Consider the following 6,973-nt stretch of genomic DNA (forward strand, 5'->3'; position numbering starts at 1 on the left):
AAAATAAAATTATCAAAGAGGTTTTATTTCCATTAGAATTTTTAAGACTTTTCTGAAATAACTAGACAGCCATAATCTTGCTAATAAACCAGTCAGTGGCAAACCAGTATCTCTGTAAAATATGGTACTGTATGAACACTGCAATTTAACTATGACATGATGCATGTTAAATAGTAATAATCATGACACTTCTGTTTATTTCCTGAGATCTCTAAATGACTTTTTATAAACTGCTGGATTTTTAAACAACCCTTTCCTAGTATAATACACAGATATGTGGTCATTTGGCCTCTCCAAGGAGAACACGGAGGACACAGAATCTGTCACTTTCACAGGAAGCCCATATTTTTGTTGCTTACTCTGTATCAACATTATAGCGGAAAAAAAAAAAAAAAACATTATAGGGAAGAGCTCGAAGAGCTCGGTGATTGCAAACATGGAGTAGAACCTCTAACTTTAGAAGCACTGTTCCCAAACTCACTCTCCTTATTTTTACTCTCCTCTCATTTCCCCTGGTTCTCACCTTTTGTTCTTGGCAGATAATCCCCACCCTGCACCTTTTGGGGCACTCATTTAAAAGAGCAACATAAAGTGAATACCCCTTCTTCCAAGTGAGCATCGGTGAGAAAATGCATTCCTGGAATCATGATTGCCACTATAGGAACAAGAAATTAAAACACCTGCAGAGCTGATGAATCCCATTTAAATTAATTTTGAAATTAACCTCCACCTGGCAGTGGTGGGCTGCTTTTCCAAAGTGGTACCAGACTTCTTCATCTGTAGGACACACATGGATTCTCCATAGCCTTACCTAGGTTATTACTTTTGACATCTCTTTTTTAGGATCCCATGGACGCATTATTGAAAACACTTTCAAACCCACAGCTTTTTCCATTGTCAGAATGTCTTTTCATTATTTTCATTATAAAAGAGCCATTTTTGCAGTAGTCAGACAAAAGCATAACCTCTTTCTTTTAGATTTTTTTTTTACTTTATTATGTTTTTCATCAGGAAAAAATGAAATCTATATTTCAAATCTATATTGGAGTAGGTTATAGGTAACACAGGAGGAGTGGATTTTTTTGTCTCCATTACTCCAAAGAATGAAAATACTGTCACTCATTTACCCTCTTTAGGTAATGTGAAGGCTCTTTGACTCTAGTAATTTTGAAGTAATCATACCTCTCTTCCATTTCTTAGAAGTAAATACTTGACTTTTATAGTGGTCATTTTTGTTTTATACTTTTACTACTTATTTTTTTTAAAGATTTTACTTATTTACTCATGAGAGACACAGAGATAGAGAGGCAGAGACACAGGCAGAGGGAGAAGCAGGCTCCTTGCAGGGAGCCCAATATGGGACTTGATCCCGGGACCCCAGGATCACGCCCTGGGCCAAAGGCAGATGCTTAACTGCCAAGCCACCAGGCGTCCCTTTTACTACTTATGTATATAGAATTAAATGGTATAGTTTGTTTGCTTTTGAACAAACAGGATTGTATTGATATATTTTTGTGTGTCGTAGTTCTTTTACTGAAAATTACGTTCATAAGATTCACTGAAATTGTTGCTTGTGGTTCTGGTTTATTAATTTTCATTCCTCATTATCACAAGTATCTAGCAGTTGCCATATTGGAAAATGCAGCTCTACGGAATTGCTGGGTCATAGTGTGAGCATATCTTTGACTTTAAAGGACAATGTCAAAACAAGCAAAGGGGTTGTACCAATTCACACTCTCACCAGCAACTTATGAGCCATTATCTATTGAATTTTAACTTAAACTTTCCTATTTTTAATTTCTAAAATATAGTCATATATTTTTAATTTCTAAAATATAGTCATATATTATATATATATATAGTCATAATATATATTGGCAACTTATGAGCCATTATCTATTGAATTTTTAACTTAAACTTTTCTATTTTTAATTTCTAAAATATAGTCATATATTGGCAACTTATGAGCCATTATCTATTGAATTTTAACTTAAACTTTTCTATTTTTAATTTCTAAAATATAGTCATATATTTTTAATTTTAATTTTAACTTAAACTTTTCTATTTTTAATTTCTAAAATATAGTCATATATTTTTAATTTCTAAAATATAGTCATATATTATATATATATAGTCATAATATATATTGGCAACTTATGAGCCATTATCTATTGAATTTTAACTTAAACTTTTCTATTTTTAATTTCTAAAATATAGTCATATATTTTTAATTTCTAAAATATAGTCATATATTTTTAATTTTAATTTTAACTTAAACTTTTCTATTTTTAATTTCTAAAATATAGTCATATATTTTTAATTTCTAAAATATAGTTTTTTCAAGTCATAAAATTTAAAATTTTATGCAAATTAATTTTATACTCTGTATCTGATAATTCCAATATCTGAAATCATTAGGACTCTTAATCTGATGTTTCTTGTTGCTGCTCTCACTCGTGGTTGTTTTATGTCTTTGGTGCTTTTTAAAATAACGTGTTTAATTTGTAATAACGTTAATTTCCAACAGTAAATATTTTATATATTTTATCTGAGAGTGATCTGTCACTAAGTGTTCCATTAACTGCTTAGGCTCTACTGTGGTTTCTTGGGGTTACTACAGGATAAAAATTATGTGTATGGCATTAGAGTCGACAAATATTAAGAATAATAATTCTTATGCTATATTCTTATGCTTTTTTTGTTGAGGGAGGTCATTGAGAGGACAGGACTACTGGTTGAATGGTGAGCTGGGCCCTGGCAGCTGGAGGCTCCACCCTTCCCTGTCCTTGGAATGTGAGTTCTACTTGCCTTTCCTGCTCCCAGCAGCTGCCCAAGGACACAGCCTTGAAAGAGTGATGTGGTATTGAGATGATCTGGATGGTAAACACCACTGAACCCAGCTGAGGCCTCCATGTAAGCTTACAAGATTTCATGGGTGGATGCAGGGATCCACTCATCATGCAGCAGCCCAAGATAAGCCTTGTATGAAAGTTCCCTTTTTTTATTAAATCTGCCACCTACCAATCTGGAGTGGCCTCTTCAGTCTCTCCCCTGCTTTCAAAATGAGGAGGCCATTACACCTGGGAAGCTCCTGAGGAGCCTACGAACCACCGTATTTATATTTCTCAAATTTCCTACCATCAACACACAATGCTTTTAAAACCATGAAATAGGGGCAGCCTGGGTGGCTCAGTGGTTTGGTGCCGCCTTCAGCCTAGGGCATGATCCTGGAGACCCAGGATGGAGTCCCACGTCGGGCTCCCTGCATGGAGCCTGCTTTTCCCTTTGCCTGTGCCTCTGTCTCTCTCTGTGTCTCTCATGAATAAATAAGTAAAAATCTTAAAAAAAAAAATAAAGCCATGAAATAATGTTAAAATAACCACAGAACCAAAACATTTGCCAGCCACAGGAAAACTCAATTAGTAAAATCTCATTGTACATTGTGAGGTGGGATTTCAGGCCACTTCTCAGAAGGCTACTTACTGAAGATTAAGTATCCTTTTCTCTGTGGTTTTCTATTCCACACTGTGTATAACTCTGTCAGTGCAAGGCCTTAACAGGGAAGGCTTTTGTTTAGAGATAATTTTTAAAATACTGCTTCTACCGTAAGCCAGGGGTTCCTACTTATCTGGGACCACTTTAGCTTCCACTTAGGATCCCTGGTTTAAGGGACGCCTGGGTGTCTCAGTGGTTGAGCATCTGCCTTTGGCTCAGGGCGTGATCCTTGGATTGAGTCCCAGGATCCAATCCTGCATTGGGCTCTCTGCAGGGAGCCTGCCTCTCTCTCTGCATTATGTCTCTGCCTCTTGCTGTGCGTCTCTCATGAATAAATAAATAAAATCTTAAAAAAGATTCTCTGGCTTAGGCTGGAGTCCTTTCTACCACGAGGCATATCCAGATCTTTTAAAGTAGATAGGGAGGAATGACTTTGGGTATGAAATAGTTTATACCTAACGAAAGGAGACCAGTGTGAAAAGAAAAATTCAGGGTGGGGAAGAGTTACAAGAGAGTTAGTTACAAGAGTTGGAGATAAGAACAGATCTTTAGGCTTGCATAATTTCTCACTATGGGCACAGTCTTTGGCCCACAGCCTCTTAGTCAAGCACAAGACAGGGGCAAGAACATCTAGCTGTTTCTGTGCAAGCGCTATGTCTGTAAGTGCTGACCTAGAGTTCAAGGTCTACTCTTTTCAGCACTCCCCTAACACCACAGGTAGGTCCTTTAGGAGTTTTGTCATCCTGCAGGGAGTAATGCTCAACTCGTGCAGTTTGATTTTTTTTTTTTTCAAAGGGGAGGGCTCTGAGTAGGAGAAAATGGAACTGTATCAAACAGATGAATATGCTCAGGGGTTTTAAATATTTCAGTTTTAAATCTTTTTTTTTAAATTTTAAAGATTTTATTTATTCATGAGAGAAAGAGAGAGAGAGAGAGAGAGAGAGAGAGAGAGAGAGAAGGCAGAGACAAGGCAGAGGGAGGAGCAGGCTCCATACAGGGAACCTGATGTGGGACTCCATCCTGGGACCCCAGGATCACACCCTGGGCCGAAGGCAGGCGCACAACCGCTGAGCCACCCAGGGATCCCAGTATTAAAGAGTTTTTGCTAACATTTCAGCATTTGCCCCCTTCAGTTCACTTATTTTAAAAAAAGGTCTTTAAAATTCAGTAATGAGAAATGATTTCGGAGTGCTTTCCAGCAGTCCACACGGAGGGCCCAAGACGTGTTAAACGTCCTCAACAGGGCATCCCTGGGTGGCTCAGCGGCTTGGCGCCTGCTTTTGGTCCAGGGCGCGATCCTGGAGACCCGGGATCGAGTCCCACGTCAGGCTCCCGGTGCATGGAGCCTGCTTCTCCCTCTGCCTGTGTCTCTGCCTCTCTGACTATCATAAATAAATAAAAATTAAAAAAAAATAAAATAAAAAAAAATAAAAATAAAAAAATTAAAAAAAAAAAAAAAAACGTCCTCGACAGCAGGGGCGCCCTTCACAGCACAGGACCTGCACAGGACCTTCACCGAGGGTTCCCCCCAGGCTCTGGTTTTCGAAGCAGCAGCTTCACAACACGGTCGGGTGCAGCTCACTGCCCTTGCTCCCGAAGCCCCTGCGCCTGAGCCTGAGCCTGCGCCTGCGCCTGCGCCGGGGCGGGAACCGGGAGCCAGGTACATCCCTTCCCCGCAGCGCCCGAGGGCCGCCGAGCTGCGTCCCCCGCCGCCCCGCCCGCCCGCACCCCGTTCTAGGACTGCCCCGCCGCGCATGCATCTGGCCGCTGCCGGCCCTGCCTGGCAGGCTCCCTCTCCAGAGCTCCGTTTTCTGAGCGAAGCCTCTTAGCTCCGGCTCCTCTATCACTGCGGTCTCACTCCTGCAGACCCGATGGGGGTACTGGGGCGAAGTGACCATTAACTTGCAATGTTGGATGGGACTCAGAATCCCAAAGCAGCTTCTCCACTTCACAGATGCGTGATCTTGGGTGGTTATGCTTTTTAAAGCCACCTTTGTAATACGGACACACATTCTGTTAATAGTGACCTCAGACGGACCTCAGCCAGTTAACCGACTGAGCCACCCAGGTGCCCCAAGGCTTTTTAATTCTTAATGGAAAAAAGGTTAATGGCACCTGACACATCTATGAGCATCTATGTTATCCTTTTAACTTATTACCCATTTTTAAATTCCTTGGGAGCAGGAATCATGACTTTTTCATCCTTGCATCCCCAGAAGAGCTTTCCAAAATATAAATTAAAAATAAAGGGAGGTGTTTAAAAGCTTAGGATTGTTTTCATTTTGATCATTTAAAAAATGTTAAGTGCCATTTTGAGATTCATAGCTACATGTTAACTGTAAATAGAAGGACTAAGGAACTATTTTCTCAGTCTCCTACTGTCTCCCGTGTGACAGGTGCTTTTCATATATGTTTTTTCATTTCCTCACAACAATCCTGTCAGGTCGGTGTCACCCCACTTTACCGATGAGAAGGGGGAATCACAACAGAGTGACTTCCCCACCGTGGCAGAGCTTTGCGGGGCAAACACTGCATTTTGAACTCCCTTCCATCATATCAGCATCACTTACTGAAGAAGTAATTAGTACAAGACCCTTTCCAAGAATCAAAGGAGGTGATGTTCACAAATGCTTTTTCCAAACTAGAACATGTTACTCAAGGGAAGGGTAAGTATTAAATTACAAGCAGCATGCTGTAATAAGTAAAACAAATAGGTATCTAGTCCCTATCATTTAGAGCCCAATGCCTTGAATAAATTGTCCCGTGGAATGGAGGTCATCAATAGGCATTTTAATCTTAACATTCCATGTGGCTGTACTTTTGTTTTTTTTAATTAATTTTTTTAAGATTTTATTTATTCATTCATGATAGACATAGAGAGAGAGAGAGAGAGAGGCAAAGACACGGGCAGAGGGAGAAGCAGGCTCCATGCCGGGAGCCCGACGCGGGACTCAATCCCGGGACTCCAGGATCACACCCTGGACCAAAGGCAGGCGCCAAACAGCTGAGCCACCCAGGGATCCCCTGGATGTACTTTTAAAAAAAGTAATGGCAGGGGCGCCTGGTTGGCGCAGTTGGCTGAGCATTATACTTGGTTTTGGCGCAGGTCACAATCTCAGGGTCCTGGGATCAAGCCCTGTATCAGGCTGCCTGCTCAGCTGCCTATCTCTCTGCTCCACCCACAAATTGCACTCTCTCTCTCTCAAATAAATAAATAAATCTCTAAAAAGGTAATGACATCTGGCTATTATACTGGCAGGTACTGGGTCTGTTGTGTATCACTTATAATAATTTAGTATTCATACTAGGCTACTTTACAAAAGACAAAAATAAGACACGGTCACTGCTCGGAAGCTTTATAATCTGAAAGGCATTAAGATACAGTGGATACACAACCATAGGGACAGAAAACTTTATCTTTAAAAAAATTTTTTTGGCACGAAAAATGAGTCTTTGGTGATTATCAATGAAATGTCTT

The sequence above is a fragment of the Vulpes lagopus genome, chromosome 1, assembly GCF_018345385.1.
Source record: "Vulpes lagopus strain Blue_001 chromosome 1, ASM1834538v1, whole genome shotgun sequence".
NCBI classification, from domain to species: domain Eukaryota; kingdom Metazoa; phylum Chordata; class Mammalia; order Carnivora; family Canidae; genus Vulpes; species Vulpes lagopus.